This window comes from Falco biarmicus, chromosome 11, assembly GCF_023638135.1.
Source record: "Falco biarmicus isolate bFalBia1 chromosome 11, bFalBia1.pri, whole genome shotgun sequence".
Classification (NCBI taxonomy): domain Eukaryota; kingdom Metazoa; phylum Chordata; class Aves; order Falconiformes; family Falconidae; genus Falco; species Falco biarmicus.
Window position 1 is genome coordinate 33,932,277 of NC_079298.1, and position 21,809 is coordinate 33,954,085.

A 21,809-nucleotide genomic window follows, 5' to 3' on the forward strand; every position below is an offset into this window, starting at 1 on the left:
CAAAGAACAGCTGGGCTTAACATCTGGTACACTTTTTCACTTGCAAAACCAAGTGCAAATCAACTGACTAGAGAAAGCATATAGTCTGACTGTAGGCTCAACAACTTTATTTTCTCTAATAGTGGCTATTTCAGCATGATTTTCCAAAAATCCAGATTCTGGGTAAGTTTACTGCTCTGTCTTTTCTAAGTATAAAAGTATTGGGAGGTTTAATAGATTCTGCTTCAGCATTTCATTGGTGAGGATTATTCATGTCCTAAGGACCAGCTTTGTTAAAGGGTTGATCTAGATATGCAGTAATTATCCTGTCAGAGATTAATGCTGCAGAGAGTTTTAGATAAGGATGAAACAAATACGTGCTGCTTCGTTTCACACTCGCCGAGTGATAACAGCTTCAGTCTGGTCTGTGTTATGTGGAAGCTATCAGAAAAGGTTTCATAGCTAATTACAGGTGGCCCAAAATGCCCAGTCACACACAGGCTTAACGGCGCAGAATAATTCAACTTTTTCAGCTGCTATACTTCCCACTAGAAGATTCAAGGGAGCAGAAACTGCCAGCAACTTCAGGAAAACTGTTTTCTTCAGCATATTGTCTGCAGAACACAGGGAGACCTCTGGACCTCTACTTGAAGTGGGCAAGGGTTTTTTTCGGGGAACTCCTTGTCCCTGCATGAAGTACTATTTGCAAAATATGAAAGCTGTAGCATATGAGTTTAAAAACGTGCCAGTTTATAGCACTGATGCGGTGCTCCATAGGTATTGAAACATATCCTCCCCAAGCAGAATTCATAAAAGCTCAGAAAATCCCTAAGCATGGAGCATAGCAGATTTATGACTGCTAAGAAAACAAGGGTAGGAAACCTAGATGAGATCATAAATGCAAGTATAAAATGAAAAAGACCAAAATGCTGAGCTGAATATATGTTCCTATGTTCATAAATGCACTAGGCTCTCCATCACGCAAAACATCTCTATTTTGTGTCTTGATTTTAACCTGAAGCTGTAACAGCCACTATCGTTTTGCACCATTTGTCAGAATGGTACGATTAATCTGAAAGCAGTTATATCAGTCTATCTCTGCGGACTTCACTGGTATTATGCCATTATCTATCTCCTCTCTGATAAGAGATTAATGAATTTTCATTCTCACTTTAAAGACTGAAAGAAATACCATATTCCCCTTTCTGTTCATATAAGCAGACACCTACCCTTTTAGGGTCTAATCCAATTCTCATTAAGTCAACACAATGTTTTTAATTTATTTCTGTGGGAACTGGATCAGACTTTCATAGTATAAACTAAATTGGGTATCACCTCATAGTATATACACTGTAAATTTTCAGGCAACTTCATGCATTCAGGCGGTTTGAAAGCTGAAGCTAACATAAACCATATTTAGTAGGTGGAATGAGAGATTCTTACCTAAAATCCATTAAAATGATTTCATGTGAAAACAGCCTGGCTCCCCATTATATCCAGGACATTTCAAAAAGTCAGTTATACACAGTCAGATTTCATATGACACCAGGGGGTGGGGGGGTGCAGGAAAAAGGGAAGATAAAAATTGTTGTAAATATTTTCAAGACTATAATTGTTCAAGATGTAAGAAACATTAGCTGTTAACACAATCGGTGGGAAGCATTATCTTTAGTGAACAAGTGTTACTTTCTGGATATGTTTATCTGAAAGAATTCTTCCTCTAAGTCACCAGGAAATATTGGCTAGCTTGTGAATCTACTAGGCACAGTAAGTAATTGAAGACATTTTAAACCAAGAAATCCCTGGTGTGAGATAAGGTTTATTCAATATTTTAGAAAAGAACTTGGTAGGCTTTACATCCATCTTGGGTGATGACACAATTAGTCATGACACTACATTTATGAAAGAGCTTATATGAATACGTGAAAATACCACTAACCTCCTGAGACCAAACTAGTAAGTATAAATTGGAAAATAAACTCTTATAGTGTGTAAAGAATGAGTGATGAAGCATTACTGAATATGTTGAAATATTTTCTGTTCACTGACTACCATAAAAAGAATTACTTAATATGCTGTAGCTCCACTGAACCCATTGAAATATAGATATGTAAGAGTTATGATTATGTCCTGGGGCATAATTTCTGGAAGATCTTTTTCTTTTTTTACATGACCCATTTTCAAATATGTATCCATTTTTATTATGACAGTGATGAAAAGATAACTAACAGAGATGAAGAGCTCTTAGGTTTTTGAAGCAAACAAGATGTTATTGCGGTACATATAATTCAGTTCTCATGGTCAGAGAATAGAGGTATCTAACTAATAATGGCATTACATGTTGCAAAAATAGATCAGTGATAGGCTGAAGGGTCCAGATTCCAGGACAAACAAGAAAACCCATTAGTGTATCTTGGGTTACAAAAGTTTTAGTTGAGTTGAAGCTGCCTCATACTGATGAAGCAATATAAACTTGCTGGGTCTTTTTATCAGAAAAACAATATAATTCTGCCTTATTGCTACAACCTTTTTTCATTCCTCGAGTGCAGAGGGCTTTGACAAGGTTATGTTACAGAACAGCCTCTGTATATGGCAAACTCAGAGGAAACATGAGTCTTCTCTATTTTATACACAAGTGTATAAAGTGGCCCCCTACAAAGGAGGTCAAGTGAATTCACCTGAAAACAAGGAGGAGGGAAATAGAAGTACTTAATGTCTGCTTCCCACATAGATTTCTGCACTTGCCTGTGGCAGAGCTTATCTTTTTAGGCAAGCTATATGGGGTATTTGAATTGTGACAGCCTATGATTAGCTTTGTTCCTTTGTACTTAAAAGTTTGTAAGTTCTTGAGCTTGTAAGGACAGTAGGTTTCCTTCTTACAACACACACGCTAAACGGGCTGGGAGACCTTGTGACTGTTATGACAGCAGAATTTAGGACAGATGTTTTTATTTGGAAAGTTATGATAAATCCCTGTTCTGTGAACTTTCTCTAGAGATTGGTTAAGAATAAAGAAGCAGCGCAAAACCAATTCAGAAGGATGCTTAACAGGAAAACATTGCCTAGTAGAATGTGATGCAATATAACTGGGCAAAAAAAGTTTGAAATTCAACTTGAACATTTAGCTCAAAATATTTACCTACTGACAAAGTTTTCAGAATGTTTTCTCTAAGTATAATTTATCTGTAATGTAAATACTATCCATGTGTTTGGGAAATAGCAGATCTAATTGAGAAGTGTGTATCTAATGGTAAGTACAGTATACTAATCCTCCTGTCTACTCTACTCTGCTTTATTTCAGCAGTAGCTATCAAGTAAGTAATTTTTTTTCTTTAAGGTAACATAATACTTTTTTTCATCTACAGTAGTACATATTTTTTAGCTGGTTTGGAAATTCTTGTACCATATCATGGAAGATTTCTGTCATTTTGAGTTGTAAAACAGCAAAGTCACAGATCAGCACTAGTACTTACAACCTGAAATTGCTATAGGCAGACATGTGCAAACTGCAATGATTTAATTCTATTCAGTAGCTGAAAATGAAATGTTCGGTGGTGAATCATTGGTTTGAAGGATGGTATTTTGTTACTTTCATCTACAAAGCTGTCAGTTCACACTCACGTTGGCATGGGCTGAAAAAGTGTAAGATTTGTGCTGGCCAGGTAGAAATGTGATTTCTGTTCTATTCCAGAGGGGCAAGTATTTCTCCTCCCAAATCTTAAAATAAAAAGGACAAGGACCGAAGAGATTTGAAGATTGAACTCTTCCTTTCTCCCCGTGGCCCCTCAATCAGCTTCTTACATCAAGGTTGTGGCTGACAGACAGCTCTCAGTGCTGAGTAAGTACTGCTCCGTTCTACCTGGGCTGCTTCTCTTCTAGGGTTAGATATACAACAACGTGGATGGGACCTCATCTGATGCCTGTGAAAAAAGAAAAGCGCAGTGGAGATCATGTTTTGAAGGAAAAGGAGTCTGTTGTAGGAGGTTATTTAAGAAAACAAAGCGTAAATCATAACACCTACTTGCATGGTAAGGAAGAAATGTACTCAATCATGCTATCACGGATAAACAAAGCAAGGAGGTGAAAACGGTAGGAGTGCCTGTGTGAATAACGAGAGGTTTGGATGTAGGGATGAACTAGACTATTCAGGAGCAACAAAAAGATTTCAGAGCAGCTTATTTTCTCTTGTCATCTCCAACATGCAGACAATGGAAATAATAATGGGAAATGCAAACTGTGCTGCCAAATCTCTTCTTAATTTTTATTCTTCTTGATGTTTTTAGGGAAGGGAACATCTTACACTTTCCTGGGTGTCTCAGCATCAGTTTCTGTGACAGTTTTTAAACTTCCCTTGGTAAAAACCAGTCATCTCAGTGAAGGGAGGTGAGCAAGATACAGAGGCACTAAAAGCAAAATATCAGAGCTTAACAACAGTATAATTATCTGAATTAAAAGTGATTTCTAGGTAGTCAGCGCATGAGTAATAAAGGAAATGCAAGTGTCACTATACCAGATCTGACATGCAAACATCCACCCCACCTCCTCCCGAATTGCGATCTGCTTCAGATGTCTGGCTAGCCAAGGTTTTTCTGTACAGACTTTTATCTGGCGGAAGGATGTAGAGGTGATGGCCAGCACAATTGCCTGCGAATATGATCTCATTGTATGATCTTATGTATTTAGGGAAAACTAAGGAATTAAAAAAAAAAACAAACATGCAACTCCTAAAACCCACATACAAATACAAAAAGAAAGGAACATCATAAACAAGTTGTTGAGATAGAAAACAAGATGCAATACACCTCCCCTCTGGCTTTCTCCAAGGCTTCTTTCACCTTTGTTCTGCTCTAGCTTTGGCATATCTAGGCCAGCATTTACTAATTACCAGCAAATGAAAAACACTTGCTGAACAGTGTTAAAGGAAGATTCTCACATTTAAAGCTTATGTTGTTCTGATGTGCTCCAGAAAAAGAGCTTACTCAGAAGAAGTTTAAAAAACAAAAAAATTCTCATTACTAGATAATTGGAGCTCAAGCTGGGTGCATTATATAATAGCACTTGCAAATCCAGCTGCGTTTTACCTATTTACCCGTCCCTCCAAGCGCAAGACACAGTAATTGTTACCACACTGTAGAAACTTGCCAAGGAAAGGTGTGGTCTATTGTTGTCAGAATTACATCAGACCTCAAACTTGTGTCCACAGTGAGGAAGTAGTTAGAACCTGTCAGTAACTACAGCAGAGAGAAAGAAGAAATTTGGAAGAAGGTAGAAGAAAAAACTCCTGAAAAGCTTACCATAAATAACTCCATTTATTTTCCCTTTTTTTATATAATCATTGAGGTTGGAAAAGACCCTTAAGATTATTTTCAGGTTACCAAAAAAGATTTGCATAAAGGTTTGTTTGGAGAACTAGAAATAGGTGAGGAGAAAGGTGCCGGCATGCCATTAGCTATTAACAATACGTAGAATATGTGTTAAAAGGAAGATTTACTAATGCTTCAGGCAAAGCTATAAAGGAGAGGAAGGTGTTTGGGAGTCAGCATGGTTCATGTGACTGGCAGTGATATGCAGTCCTCTGAAAGCTGGTCACCAGGTTAAATTCTGGCCATGCAGGGTTGGACGTTACCACTGCCAACAGGGCTGGAATTGATTCAGGCACGATATTAGATGGACACTTGATAAGTTGAGGCATATATATAACTGATGTCACTTCTGTGGCTGATAGATTCAGCCCAAATACATGAATTAGCATTTTCCATTCATGTCTGCTTTCTGAGGTTCTTGTCAAATTAGGAAATGTCACAATGCACTGAGAAAAGTTGTTTTCCTAAAGCAACTTTTGAAAAAAATTTTAAATGAGAAGTACTAGGAGCATGTTCAAAATTTTTAAAGGGGAAAAAAAAAATCACTAAGTAGTCTGCAGAAGTTATTGTAGTGCTAGTTTTATCAGTAGATTTGCAATAAATCCTTGGGCTTATATATAGAAACAGAACTGTGTTAGCATTCTGTGAGAAGGCAGCTATTTTAGTCTGTTCATCCACTGAGGAGATAAAGCAGACTGTTATGTCAGCCTTGACAGCAACTCTGAGTTTTCCTGGATATGTCTAAGAAAAGGGTTTTATAACTATCACCATATGGAGGTACATAACATGTGATGCAGCCTAAAGCTATTTCCTTTGAAAGCAGAGCTCTAGATTCCTGTAATAAAGCCATGGATGTAAAAACCTGTTGTTAACTTGACAAAACAAGGTATCTGACATAGTTAAGTTACAGCACATTTCACCAGAATAAATTTGCAATTTCCTATTAGTACCTGCAGTGGGATACAGAATAACCATGCATTTTAATTTACCAGGGATTTTTTTAGCCGAGGACCTCTAAAAAGGGCTTTAGGTAGCTCTGGTCCTGTGGGTAGCTGGTTAGTCCAGAGCCACGTGGGACTTACTGACCCAAGCAGACACTGAGGCTGTAAGACTTATTTCAAGCCTTTGTGAGGTGAGAAAGGACAAAGGTCTAGGAAAGTGTTTAAATCAAATGGTATTTGTTGAGTCCACTGTATTTTTTTGAACAGAAGAGTATGGTGTGCTGTGCTGCCCTGGGACTCTGCCAGCAACTCCAGGCACAGGGATTTTTCAGACAGAAGGGTTATGATATAGAGCGCAGATTTTCTGTTTCCTTTATGCTAGCATCCATTAAATCAGTATGTAAAGATCAAGTCGGTGATTTTAATGGAGAAGACATCTGCTATCTCTTATCTTCTCCAAAACTTCCTCCTGTGAGGGACAACTGAGAGGAACAGGCTTTACCTCTCATCGGTGCAGAAATAGCTCCACTGATTCTTTTTGCTTTATCTTTGTGTGTTGCCACCACCATTGTCCCCCCCACGCTGGGAAGCAAACTGCTGTTTGAAGTCTTCTGCCTTCTGTCAGAGGCTGCTTGAGTGGGGAGGATGCAGCACGAGGGCATGTTTTTTCCCATGTGTGTGTGCTTTTTCTGTACAATCCTGCACGTGTGCTCCTCTGCACCCTTTCTTACCTCTCGCGGCAGAAGACGAGGCAGTGTGTAGAGCAACACGCACCCACTAGTATGGATGAACTCTCTCTCTGTTTTAAACAGTGAGCAGAAGGGAAAGCAGTCTTAAAAGCAAACATTGAACCAGACTGTTGGAAAGTGTGGTGACTGTTACAGGTTACAACAAGACCAAGGATCTTAGTTACTACATGTTCTAGCCAGATCTCTATGTTTGGTTAAAATAATATACATTTATACTTACTTTGAATAAAAGACCGTAACCATAGTGGTATTTAACGTGAACGGGTGTACATGTCAGGGCTTAAATTCAGTGAAGAATGTGAGTAAAATAATTGCTGGCTCTCTTTCCTGACCAGGAGTTACTGTCTTATTAATTGTGAGACACAGGTTTACACAAGATGTTGTCCTGAGTAATAGCAGAAGTAATCACTGACATCATGCAAAATAATGCAGCAATGTTCATGAGTGGATTTTTTAATTAACAGTCTTTAGAGGATAAGAATCATGGCCATAACTTTGAAAGCATTTGCAAGTAAATGTGCTGTATACAACCAAAGAAAATCTGCTCAACCTCTGGAAGACAGCAGAAAGAAACAAGCATTAGGAACTCAGTCTAAGGAGATGGAGCATTACAGTAAAAGGGTAATCCTCCTTAAGGGGAATGCTATTTCCATTGCCACCTTGGAGGAATCATAAATGTTAGATCACCATGTATCAATCAGTAGGTTAACACCGTTTTATCAGACTAAACTATTGCTGTGAGGACTCGGGCTGTTCAGCCCAGACTTTCTGCAGAGCTGGGTGAAATAATTTTGATGGAGCATCAATTCTTGTGATTATTTGCTACTGGGGTTTTATTTATAGGCTTACAGTACTTAACGGACACATGGGGAATTCAGTGGCAGGAGGTACAGTGAATATCTACATAAACATATACACATGAATAAAATAAGTTGACAGCAGTTGACATTACGGATGATTAAGCTAGAGGTAGTAGGTAACTAATCATACCTGCTGAACAACTGTTAAGAACGGGAAATGCTTTTAATTAAAGATCATGTAGAACTGTCCCTCCTGTTGACGTGGAGCAAGTCCCATCATCTACTCTATCATTCATTGGCATAAGGGGGGAAATGCACTTCTTTTAGGACAGGTTGGTACCAGCAGCCGCCGGGCAGTGGCGGGCACACCATGGTCACGCAGGGACACGCGTGCGGTGGGAGGCGCGGGGGCCATGGTGCCGGTGAGGCAGGCAGCGCAGCCTCCTCCATCAGTCACTCCGCTGCACAGGGAAATGTGGAATGAAGATGCCGCTAATTAAAACACAGTGGACGGGGCAGCCTGAAAGGTGTCTGCTTTCCTGTGAAACTCACATCACCACAAGGAGCTGCGTCTTCACCTGAGCAAAATGCCAGTGTTTTTAAACTTATCCGGAGTGTGAATCCTTGGCCTAGCTGCCTTCTGCTGGGGAAGTTTCCCTTCCCTGGGGGAGCTTGTTCTCCACTGCACGATGCCAGGCACCATGGCCCCCGGCCCTGCTGAGGGGAAGGGGCAATGCCGGCCGCCCTCCCGGTGCTGGCCAGGGGGAGCTCCTGAAGGGATTTTTTCCCCCTCGGGCTGCAAGGAGATTTGGGTTAGAAAGGGCATCTGGAAGGCACCGTTTTAAAACAGAAAGTTTCTCTTCATCTTCCTTCAGGCTGCAGTCTTTGGTTGCTCCCCACAGGGCACCCAACAGCCTTTCATCAACAGTCACTCCCACCCCTTCTGGCTTAGGGTATTTTTTTCCTCATTCATTTTAGCCCCCTTCAGGGTCTCCTTCCTCCCCCAGCGCTGGCTGCACCATCCCTCCTCTTTGCCCAGGGCTGTTTTCCCACAGCCCCTGTGGCATCCATGTTCCTCCCTGCCGCAGCCTGAGCCGCCTCAGGGGACGGCCTGGCCAGAGCCATTTTGGCTGCTCAGGGGCCAGAGTCTGACACCTCCTCAGCCACGCAGACACAGACACCTGAGGGAAGAAGACAGATAATGGAGGGACAGCCGCATGCCCGGGTGGTCAAGGCAAGGTAAATTTGGGGCAGATCTGCAGTGTGGTTGACACTGGATGATATAAGTGCAAAACTGCAGCGGGCACAGGGCCAGAGGGTTTAACTGCTGCGTCGGGGTGGCAGTGGTGGGGAGCGTGCTGGAGCCGGGCTTTCTGGCAGCACCCTGTCCAAGAACAGCCTGTCATTAAATCTGAGGTAAATTAATCGTCATCATTGCACTTCTTATATGAGAGCTCATGTAGCTTGAGTCAAACCATGTTTTTTGCTACAGGTGTGTAAGAAAAGTTAGTGCTGCAATGGCCATTCGTGTCTCCATTACGGCGTGTGTGTGTCTGAAAATCGGAGGGCAGAGCAAACCTCCAATTTTCCTTTCTATGTTTCCATTTATACTTTCAACTTTTAGGAGAAAGGGATTAGTAACGTGAGAGGAAGGGCAGTGTTTGCAACTCGTGTTTGTATGTCTCATGCAGATACCACAGACATACCCGTAATGGTGTGAATAATCATTTTGCGTAAAATGGTCCTACTTAACATCAAAAATCAGTCATGCTGCTGTGCTTTGCTGAGCTGGGACCTTTGCAAACGCTGCCCGAGCTTCTGCTCACTAACAAAAGGTCCTTAAATGCAAAAACTAAGAGAGGAGAGCCAGCTCCTGACTTTAAGCAAACTTTCTATTACATGAGGGAGGGAAAAGGGATTTCAGACCTAAAAATGTTCAGTTTTAACAGTTCCAGCCTCATCCAAAGCCCACCAAAATTGGTTTAATCCTAATCACAGCTCACTGAGGATCTTTACATGATACAGTACTATTTAGAATAGAGCAGCAGGAGCAAAAATTCAGTCTGAGCTAAAAGTACACAACAAACTTCTGTGTAATGTGAAAATGGGTAATAAAAGGTGCCCTAGCACACTAAACCTTTCCCCCATTTGTAATTGCATTGTGATTTTTTTTTTTCTTTTTCTTTTTCTTTTTTTTTTAATCTTCTCGTATCCCTGTTCATATGCTATATAAATTCAGGAGCTGTAATTCACAAAAGCGGATTGAAATGTTGTGTGTGTTTGTCTTCTCCTTTGTGGAAGGAATGACAGGCCAGAGCCCAGGCCTGTAGGGATGAGAGACCCTTGCAGTAGGGAAGAAAAGAGGTCCAAAGTAGGGCATACAACAGAGAGGGAATACACAACCTGTATAAACACGTGAAGGGATAGGAGAGAACTTTGAAAATCATATACATGTAGAAATATAAATATAACCGAAACCCTAATACTGGAAGCTGGTCATAGCAGCAGCAGTCTTGCTGAAGTTTCCATTAAACCAACATGTTCTCACCTGCTTCATTTTTGGGCAGAAGTCCTGCATGACCTGTTGCTGCTTGAAGACTTAGTGTTAGAAAACCTGAGCAAAAATTCCTTTGCATCTTCTTGAAAGCATTGCAGGGAAGTAGAATAAATATACACTTCTGTTGCAAAAACTCCTTGGTTGTGGTCCTTAAAATGCTAATGAAAAAAGAAAAAAAACAACTGACAGAAAAGGTAAAATTGGAAATATGAATGACTCTTTCAGGATCCCAGCCCTAACCAGAAAAGGCTTTTCTTTTGAAATTGCTCATTCAGTACCTGGAAATGTTTATTTTAGAACTTCATCCTGCAAATGTCTAAAAGTATTAGTTTCATACTTGTGAATGGTTATTAAATTCAGTGGATGTGAGATCACAGTCTAAATTTTGCTGAATTACTTCATGTTTAGTTTACTAAAGCTAGCATGTCTAGGGTTGTCTGGTTGCTGTTGAGACAATTTACCTAGGCAAGATTATAAACCTAGCAATCAAAGCATTTGCAAAAAATTTCAAATACAACTGCTTTCAAATCTGGCGGTAGCAGACTGCCTATTTTTGCTGAAAAGATTTTGTCACAATTAAACAACTGATGCCATGTTTAAAATGGTTTAAATTGTTTAAAATCACTCCTCCAGAAAAGGGTTTCTTATATAAACATAATAGTCCAAATAATTTCTCTGTTGTGCATAGATTTCTTGCAAGGACAGGAGGAACATTGCCCCTGAATAATCATCCTGTTTATATATAGATGCTTCCCAGATTGCTCTGTAGCAGAAGCGATACACTCTGCAGAAGGAGCTAAAATGTTTCCTGAAGGCAAGGTTTACCATAGAGGGGCTATACCAGTAGGAAAGAGGCTTCTTCTAATCTGATTTTTTTTCTTCCCGAATATTAGCTTCTCTTGATAACCAAGTGACAACATCGTGTAAGAAATGGTAATGTTTAAGTGCCAGCCAGGTGATACCTGTAGTTACTGGCAACACCCAGTAATCCTGCCTTCCCTGAGGGACAGTGGGAAGGGAAAAGTAAGAGCCAGTCAGTTGTTTAGTTGGCTTCTAAATCACATGGTAAAAAGGTCAGTGTAAATTGGGCATGCACTTTGTAATTAGTTTCCAGAGATTAGCGATATGCTAATGACCCAAATTCCAAGAGTTGTTCTTAATGCACACAGAGGGCATGCAGGTGTATTGGATTCATAATCTCAGCAGTACAATAGGAAATACAGACTCTAGAAGGAAAGAAGACAGAGTTAAAGCTATTTTAAAAGAGACTCTAGTTGTGAAAGTTGAAAAGGGAATATATTAAAAGAGGAAAATTTAAAAAATTGGACAGTGTGAAAGATGTGTAAAAGACACAGGATAGCCTGAGTAAACTAAAAAGAGCAAGAAACCAAAGTCTACACGTGCATTGGCTTCTGCTTCACATATAGTCACTTAAATTGTTGAGTTTTCCTATGATAAGAAAAGCTGTATCCTAATCACTTACATCTACCATATGAAACGTACCTGGCTAGATTATCCAGGCAGTGCCTGGTGGGCACCCATAACCTTGTTGCTGAAATGGAGCACAGCATCACGTTGTTCTCTGTCAGCTCATCACCACAAGTGTTCTCCCTCCCTTTCCAAAAGGCACGGCAGGGGCAGAGAGGAAAGAAATCCCAAAGGATTAGATCAGTGTCAGAGCATTAACACTTAGTTGATGACAACTGTAGGGATTAATTCAAGCTGGTTAAATCCTTCTTAGCTAGAATAGGAACCAGCAAACCATCTGGTGGAAAGAGCAGTATGACAGGGCTAAAAGGAAATACTGTCTGAGTAGTCAAAGGAAAAATAAACCTTTCTGCAGACTTTTGGGAACTGCTGTGTTTCCTAAATGTCTGGCCACAGCAAGCGACAGTTTTGATTACAGTAGTTTAAATAAATAGTGTGGCAAAATATTGCCTTTGTGGCTCAGAAAAAAAAGATCAGATTCTAAGCTTTTAAATTTGCTACAATAATGCATAACACCTGCATAAAAAAACTATGTAAATAAAGATAATTTCTGTGAAAAAATGTTATACCATACAATCTATTTTCTTGCAAACATCTGTTCTGTTGCCAGACTATGTTATTCTATGGCTTCATTATGGAATGACCTTACAGGTGAATCTCTCTTTTCCCTGCTGTTTTCAGCAGCCCTTTCCTACTTGCCTCCTTTGAGAGAGGTGCTGTTAGTCTCTGCACACCCTCTGCTTTTCTGTGAAGCCGAATAAATGAAGTGTGTGTAATCACAAAGACAAAATACAAGTGACCCAAATTTACAGATAAGGTTAGTATCACAGCTCCTGGGGCTAGTAAGGATGGGCTGGCCTACAAAGACAAGGTGATCAGCCTCATAAACTGCTTTGAGTTTACCTCTCCAGGAATTAAGAGTGTTTGTCTCTGGAGAAGATCAGACAATGCAAATTGGATTTGTGGTGAAGTCTCTCCTCTGCAATGTCACTTGCTGATGTTTATAGTAGAAATAAGGTCTTGCTTCTGATGGGTTTAAGCTTGGTTCACTGGTTTTAGTCTCCTTATAAATGAAGGAATCTGATGAAACCTTGTAAGAGTTTAATTTACACTCTCTATTTTATGAGGTGCACGCTGCTACCATTGACTTGTATATATAATGGTAATTGGCTTACGGTGAATGCTTGGTGGTGGCTCCATGTACAGTCTCACCGGAAGGAAGTTTCCAAAGGGCATTCAGTAAATATATTTTTCATTCACTTTGATCTGTCAGTTGTTCTTCATTCACTTTGATCTGTTAGTTGTTCCCTTTTTGAATCTAGAAATTCTTTTTTTGTTTATCACAGTCTTTAAATGTAAAAGTGTTTATGCAGCTTATGCTGTTGTTCCACAGCAAGGTTTTACTAGCTTCCTAATTATAGAGAGCTTGTTTGTATATGGAAAGTTTTAATTCTGCTGCTCCCCAAATATTGCCATGCAAAGGAATTTATAGATGCAGCAGACTAGCATGTAATCTAATGTAGCAAATGGCTTTGCAAATATAAGAACTGAGCAAAAGCGTTTGATTTCCTGATAGAAAAATATTGAAGCATTGGTTTACACTCCTCTTTTGAATGTGGAAATTCTTGATGTGAAGATGGTAAACCTGAGCAAGGGAGTCCAAAGATCTGTAAGGATTATCTGGTGCTTGAAATGCACCTGTCCTGTGCAGAGCTAGAGGCAAAAAAGTTCAATGTGCTTTGAGCCTATGCTGCTACCATGGGAACCGTATTTTCTCTAAAAATGCTGGCACAGACAGTAGTCCTGTTCTTGAGCCCAATGTTGCTCTCTGAATGCTGCTGGATTTGAAGAAATGTTTTCAGAATACAGTGTTTCATCACTGCTTAGAAGTTTCATGGATTTTAAAAGATTGTTTTCTCTCAGTGGAGCCTAAAATAAAGATAAATTGGAAATCTTTGGATCTAGATTTGAAATAAGAGGATCAAAGGAATCAAAATATCAGCAAAGATAAAAGAGTCTGTTTGCCAGTGTCAGGTCTTACTGCTGATACTGAGGGCTCTTTCTAACCCTAGCAATATCAAGCAGGAAGCATCTGTGTGTGCTTATCAGCTTTTTTGCTACATAACATCACACATTTCTGGCCTGTGCCTTTATCAAAGATAGGGAGTAAGATGTCTCTTAACAATGTCTGTGTGTCAGAATATTGGACATACCCCAAAATCTGGAATGACTTGGTTTGTGTCTTTTAGATCAGTTTGACTAATAACATTAAAACTCTGTGAAAGGCTGAAACATCCATCCCCTTTTGTTTTGATTTTGATGATAATCTGCCAGTCTGGTCAATTGTTCTCAAAACAGCTGTGCCCTTAGCATGAAGAGTAAGTAACAGGAATGAGTTATCACAGCAAACTTACGGGAGTCCTCAAGGAAAAATATTATCCTGGAAAAATGAGTCATGAGAATACATCTTCACAAAACATCTTGATAAATCGTAAACTGTACAAGCAAGATTCCCAATACTATCAATAATTGTTTACCAATTACTGATTATTAATTTCTAGCTACCACTAAGCACAGTGCACTAAACATATCAGTTCAAGACAGAATGGTAAATGCTATATAGGTTTTTTGGGTAAATTTACATTAAATTATTATTTTTTTTAATTTCACTCTGATTTTAGCCATCATAAGAATGGACATGCTGATTCAGACCAAGGTGTTATGTGGCCCACTACTTTTGACTCCAGTATTGGCTAGAAGTGGATTGATGCCAAGGAAAAAGTAAAAATTGGGTAGGTGTATCTCATACCTTTCCCTCTCCCTCTCCTCCTTTGCCTACTCCCATGTGCTCTCCCATGCCCCAGCCTTTATCAGGCAAGGCTGATGGGATTTGTCAGTTCTATAATCCCAACTGCAGCTCTTTACTAAGCAATTTGTCCAGTTGCCTTGCAATCTCATGTAAGCTTTTTGATGATTAAAACTGAAAAAGGCAACAAATGGAAAGTGTAACAAAGGTACCAAACCAAACAACAGCCATGTGAGGTCCGATTGGGTAGAACTGCACAGCCAAAAGACGAAAGGACGCAGTTTGTTACACAGCTTGTGGTAGACCTGTACAACTCTCCACCAAAGGATGCTGTAGGTGCGCAAAATTTTCATTAGTTTGAGAGCTAGCTGAACAAGTGCTTTGGAAAGAACCAACAACCTTGCTTTGTTGTGAACGTGACTTCCACTAGCTTCACTTTCTCTTCCAGTGCAAGAACCAGTTCATGAGATGAATAGCTGATTCTTACTCACCTCCTCCAGGCTATTCAAGAATACGTAAACATCTAAAATACCCCCTTTAAGTCAAATCTCTTCTGTGCTGTAGAGTTTCCACTCAAATCATTTCTCATATGGAAGTTTCATAGATTTGATAATTCTCATTGCTCTCTTAGGAACCTTTTCCTCTTCAATGTTTTTAAAAACTTCACAGAGTACTCAGTGTGAGAGAACCCTAGGTGTATGTAATGGCACAATGTTATTTTCCATTTCACGATGTATTGCTTTTGTGATAACTCCTGAGACTTGGCTATCCTTTTTGACAACTGCCCACCACTGAGTTGGTGATTTTTTGAAAGCCTTCATCTAAACCCTAGTTCTTTCTGAGGTCATTTTCCTGTAGCTGTTCAAAATATTGATTTAATAATTTCAAAACTAGTGAATAGTGTTTTTCATTAAAGCTATGTACAAGATCATACTTGTGTATGAATGCTGAGTTTAATTAGCTTTAATAATTTGAGTGATTTTAATCTGCATCTTTAGGCATCTTAATATCTTTTTCACATTTTGGCCTGACATGAGTGTTAAATATCTTGTTGTGGCAGTTTGGGGTCACCATAATCATAGCTGTGTAACAAAATATGTGAAACGGAGCTATACCATCTGCAATTACACACGCTTGAAATGGATCATTAATGACATACCTTCAAGCTATTGAAAATATGTTCATATGCTTTCGATTAATCATAGAAATCTGAAACTGAAAAGCAGTATTAGCATTTCTGGTTTTGTCATTCTGTCACTATAGGATTGATCACAGCTTCCTTTTGCTTCAGCCTGACTAATTAACCCAAGGGCTGGATCTCTTTTTCCCTTAGCAAAAACTTGCTCAGTGGTCTCAGGCCTTTGGCAAGGCCTTAAGTCAAAAGAGATACTCACTTTTCAGTGTTTAAAGGATGCATTTCAAGAATGAAGTGGACCAATGAAAACAGTCCAGAGGTGAGCGACGAGAGTTATTAGTGATACAGAGAATAAAGTGTATGAGGCAATTTGAAAGCGTGAGGGTTGTGTTGCTTAAGGAAAAGGAGACTGAAGAAGAAGGTATGTGTTCAAGGACTAAAAAGCTGCTGTAAAGGCAAGGGTACTATGTTTCCCATGCCCATTAAGTCTATAACACATAGCATCAAAAGAAAAAAAAGAGTTTGCGGTAGATTTTCTGGGAAACTGCCATGTCTCCACCACAGAGGTCTTGAAACAAAGGCCTGTTGTTGCTGTTACGAGGCCAGTCAGCAGCTGAAGAATGAGTAATGTAGTTACAGCCTCAGCAGCACCTGGGAGTCAAGAACACCTGCCTCTCCCAGAAACAGAACCAAATAAGACCCTGTTGATGCTTTCACTTGGTGGGAGTGTGTGCAGTTCTTTGGTTCTTGTTGCTGTTGAGTCTTGCTTGTGTGAAAGGCAAGGGATGAGTTGGTTGTGAGGAGTTTCTTGCAGCTTGACAAGCTGGGTGCCCATTTGTAGTCCCTGAAGGAATGCAGTGGAAGTGATGCCTCCAGGACTGCTGCTCCAGGTGAAGCTCTCACTGTAAAAGATCTTTAAAATGCCCTTCTTAGTGAGAAAGGGATGAATTTAAATTGTTTTTGATATTATGGTGTGCTTCTTCAGGCTTTCAGTATTGAATGCTAGGTGAAGTTGATCCAATTTTGGGTATGAGTGTACCTTCTTTGATTCTTCTTAGATTCTTCTCAGTCCTACCTATAGCTGGCATAAGTAGTCAAATAATAGTTTACAAGATGATTTATAGAGGAAAAAAAATTATGTAGCTGGACTTAACTGTCTGGTAAGAACATCGTTATTTTAGGCATGTTTTTTCACTTTATTCTTTGTATTATAATTCCTTTATTTCAAATGGTTCGAATTCCCTGAACTTTTTTAAATATGTGATTTACAGATTGTTCTACAATTCTTGTGGTACTTTGTTCTTTACCAGCTTGATGTTGTTAAAGCCAGTAGCAAAATCTCTTGAGAAGCTGGAAAAAAATTAAGGGCAAGCCAGCTCAAATTAATTTCACTGTCTGGAGCACAGTGTTTTAAGTATGTAAATAATCTAATGCTTAGAATATATTTGAAATCTTCACGGTTTGTTAGCCTGTATTAAAATACTTCCATGAACAAGTTTTTGAGAATTTAATAAGGGTGAAACAATTGCAACTTCTGTGATTATCAAAGCAGTTTAAGAGTTTAATGGAAAGTGATGTACTTTTAAAAGGGCTCTTTAATGCACCCATCTAATTCTATAGCAGATACACGCACCGTAAAATGTATGGCAGTAAGTATCACTTTCTGTTAGGCTGTAATAATGCAAAGTCTTATGCACATGTTAATTTGATGTCTTCCTGCAATGAATGTAAAATATATGCATAAATCTTAAGACAACTGTCTCTGAAATGCATACTAAAAAGAAGGAAAGTACTATAAGCATCCATTTAAGTTCCACAAAGTTCTTCCATGATCTGATTCGTATATTAGTTGTTCAGATTAGATCCTTCTGAAATTTGTGCAGGTGCTGTAACCAGGAAGGCCTTTCCAAAGGTGTAAATGGATGCACAATGACAGCATACTGCCTAATTACAAAAAACAGTACTTGTGGGGAACCTGGCTTTTTTTGGATGCTTATTTTTAGGATCATGTTGTTTTGATTTTTTTTAACATATTCATTTTTACATCTTTGCTTAAGACCAGAGAAGTAACAACTTTGTAGCGTTGGGTTCTAATTACTTCCAGCGTTTGTAGCCACAGGCACCCCATAAAATTATTTGAGACTACAAAATAGGAGAAAATTAAAGAAAAAAATATACAGCAGCTTCTGTTTTGATGTTATCTGTTGGCCAGTGTACCTGCTGGAGTTACATGTTGAATGATGACATGGGAGTGCCACAGGGCATAGGATTTGAGGTCCATTCTTGAGCAGCCTTTTTTCATTCCAGAAACAGAATTTTGTTCTAAGACAGACCCTCTAAATTTTGATGGTCAAGAATTTTGATGCAGCTGGGGAAATGGTACAATGAATTATTACAAATGGAGAATGCTACAGCTTGATGGGAGGTTGTAATTGTGGTCTCATGACTCACAGCAAACAGAAGCAAGGGCTGTTGGTCACTTTGTACGATATCAAAGCAGTGGTAGATACCTGTGCTACAGGTAGGGACTTTCTCCAATTTTTTTTAAGGCTTCCCTAAGAAGGGGTTAGTGGACAATTATTTGAAGCATGTGGAGGAGGAACGATGAGTGCAGGAACATACTGGGCTGGTGAGAAGGTGCCATAAGATAAACCTGATCTGAGGGAAAGGCTTGTAGTGGCAGAATCTGTGAGTTGTGACGGCAGCTGGTGCAGGAGGATTTGCAAGGTGGAGGAATGGCCCTTCTCTTGGAAATTTCAGCAAGGACAGAAGTTGGGGGGAATTTGTCTTAAGTCCTGAAAGGTGCAGCTACACAGTAAGAGAAGCCATGCTGATGGGCCAGGCATGACCCTAGGATATGAATGCTTTTTACCCTACAGTTGCTTGCTGAAGGAAGGGGGTATAGCATGGAAAGAATCTCATGTTCTCACTGTGTTGGCTGCTTGAGCTTGCATGCAGAGAGCTTCGTTCTGTCAGCACGGATGAGAAAACTAGCTGATTTTGGCCTGTTGAAAAATTGTTTGGCAAGCTTGTTAGCACTGTGGGCAGGAAGGCTTCCTAATTTCACCATTCTGTTTCTGACTCTCCTCAGTTTCTTTAATTGCCCTTATTTGGAAGAACTATGTCTTCTAGTATTTAACGATCACAGTTATCAAATAGTAGATCCCCTTCCCATTTTTGTTTTTTGAGGTTTTACCTTTGTTTCTGTAGAAGAATCAGTACCAGAGATACAGTGGCAGTAATTATATGGGTTTGTGTCCTGAGAATAGGAACAAAAACTAGACATTTGGCGAGATTTTGTCCTACAGCTGGCCTCTACTTGTATGAAATTGTTAGCTGAGAGCTTAGTTAAAATGGTTTGCAGAGGATGTGACTGAACTGTGGCTTGTCTGTGGTGCTTCAGTGTGGGTAAACTTTAGTTCTTACTGTTGCATTTGTTTTCCACATTTGTAATATATGACGAGTAATGGTCCTTACTGCTTACAGGGTTATTGCGTTTGTTATCAAATGCGTATGTCAAGCACTTTGAAGAGCCGAAACGTTGCCTGCCTGTTATAAACAAGTGATATTCTGATAACTGGTCATGACATTGTTTTAAATTCCTGATTCTGAACTAGTGCTTTGTGTGAGTAATTTACAGTTCTCCAGCAGTCAGTAGTATTAAAGAGCTATTAGCAGGGTAATTTTTATTAGTACAATATCAAAATCAGGCTCAAGGATTACTTTCTATATAGTTAATCTATATTTGATTTCCAAATAACCATTACTATAACTTCTTGTAAATGCTAATTTTGGCAAGAAATTGGTACTTTAAGCATAAAGTATCTCAGTAAGGTGATTAGGGAAATCGAATTTGCCAGCTTTTGTTTGAGGCAAAGCTCTGAAGTGGCAGCAGTGCAGTAGCTACAAAGAAAGGCAAGTTGGCATGTTTAACACACCTTGATACAGAGGAAGAGATTAACAACTCTTCCAGTATGAAGAAAAACATTTGGAATAAAAAGATGAATTGCAGCATGAAGACAGCAGTAAGATAGTGCTGTTTTTTTAATTGACAGCTTTGCAGCAGGCAATATTTTGATAGCTTTATTTTTTTTTTCTTTCTAAGATTATTACAGTGTGGTTAAATGGTTAAATACCATATTTCTTTTCCATAGTCGTGTGGCTAAAATCTGTCTCTGAATGTTTGCTTTAAAACCCTGCTCCAAGTAGGGGTAGTATTCCTTGCAAGGCTGGAAAAAGAGGTGTCCTTTAATATATGCAATAGAAACGCTTCATCCCATGCTGGTTTTTTGTGATGAAAGGCTGTAGCACACTTGGTGTATCATACCTTAATCTTCATTCTTGAGGTGAAATGTGGCCAGTGCTGTTAAGACTCATGGATGGACGAGTCAGAATGGGTGTCAGTAGAAATGCGTCTCCCACCAGGAGGGTGAAAAAACAGGGAAATATGAGGGGAAAGTAATGAAAAGAATGCTTTAAAAAAAAGTAATATACAGCTTCCCCAAAGAACTTCTGGACAAGGTGAAAAGCGTGGCTTTCTCCAGACACAGAACAGAAAAGCACTTCTCTTGTCTGAGACCTTTTGTGTCTCTAAGAAAAGAATATGGCATATACCGAAGTCCACAAAAAACCAGGGTCATTTATGTATCAGGTTCAGCAAATTCACTGCAGTTCACATTTCTGCTTATATTAAAACCTGTGTTGCTTTCTACAAGATCAAACCCCCGCCTTTGTGCTTCCCCCTTCCTGCTGCAGCTGCCTGGTGAGCATCTCTTCCATGTTTAAGTTGGATGTAGTTTGTCTGCATGGTTGATCAAATCAATTGTATGGCAACTGATGTGTTCCTGCTAATTTCCTTACCAGCAGGGGATAACGCACAGCGCTGCTGTTTGTAACAATTTCAGTGCTGGTTTTCAAACACCTTGCCTACTTTCAGCAGTATGCTGGCTACAGCCAGTCAGGAGCTGTTCCCCTTAGTCTGTGAGGCAGTGGCCATGACTCTTCCAGACTCCACTTGCTGGCCTGCATGTTAAGGTGTTTTTTCTTTAATAACTGTTACAGTCACTATCTAGAACAGTAAATATCATCACTTCTGCTCTTGGCTTTTCACTATCTGGTCTGCTTATGCAACAGGGTCAATAAAAGCTAATTGAGATTGGCTTTTTGCTGCCCCACTTTCATTTTTCCAATATGTCCCTTGCCAGATGTAGGTTACATTCATATCCAGCTGTCAATGCTGGTTTGCCACTGCTGTCTCTAAAGCAATAAAAATGCACTGGTATTTTCTGTGTCTCTATTTCCCAGGGTATTGTAGGGCTCGGAGATATTGTCATGTCAGTAACTATATTGGGAGATGGTACGAAGAGCAGGGCATGTACACTAACGTGCTGTGTTTGGTGTTACGAACATCATCCTGCAGTAAGATTGTTTCACAAAGTACCTAATACCATTCATAAAAAACGTGTTTGGATGATTAGAGTCCTATTTGCCTGAAATGCAGCACTTCTACCCTGTGTGCCGTTACAGTTAAACACCAGTTACAATTAAATGGATATCACACAAACGTAGGGATTTTATGTGTTTGAAAAATCACAGAATCAATTTGATTCCATTTAAAAACCTCACAACGGTTTTCAATTTTTTATTTATAAATCCAGACTACGGTATTTCCTAGTGACAGGTTAAGTAACTTCCCTGTTGCCTTGCTTTATTTAGAGTCTCTGCTTAAACTCTCTTAAGATGTAAGACTGAAGTGCAAGAAGTAAACACATAGGCATCTACATCGCTGCTATTTCCCACTAAATTATCAGTTGTTACATTATAAATGGTCAACATAAGTAAACCTTTGCTTGTAGTAATATCTCTTACTGTTTAATGTTGAGTGGTTAAAAATAGCTAACTGACTTTGAACTTCTTAAGCTCCACTGATGTGCTTAAAGCCTGCACTTTACAAGATAATAGGACTAGATTTGCAGGGCTGTTTATCTCTGT

General features: G+C 39.4%; 1 long non-coding RNA gene across 1 annotated transcript; it reads right to left on the reverse strand.

Moving 5' to 3' along the window:
- Nucleotides 1–1,790: 1,790 nt before the first annotated feature.
- On the reverse strand, nucleotides 1,791–12,005 carry LOC130157087 (uncharacterized). The gene is made up of 3 exons (XR_008824695.1): nucleotides 11,893–12,005; nucleotides 10,381–10,547; nucleotides 1,791–3,899 (listed from the first exon to the last, which is right to left on the reverse strand). It is a non-coding gene; the product is annotated as an uncharacterized LOC130157087 (long non-coding RNA).
- Between the last annotated feature and the right edge of the window lie 9,804 nt (nucleotides 12,006–21,809).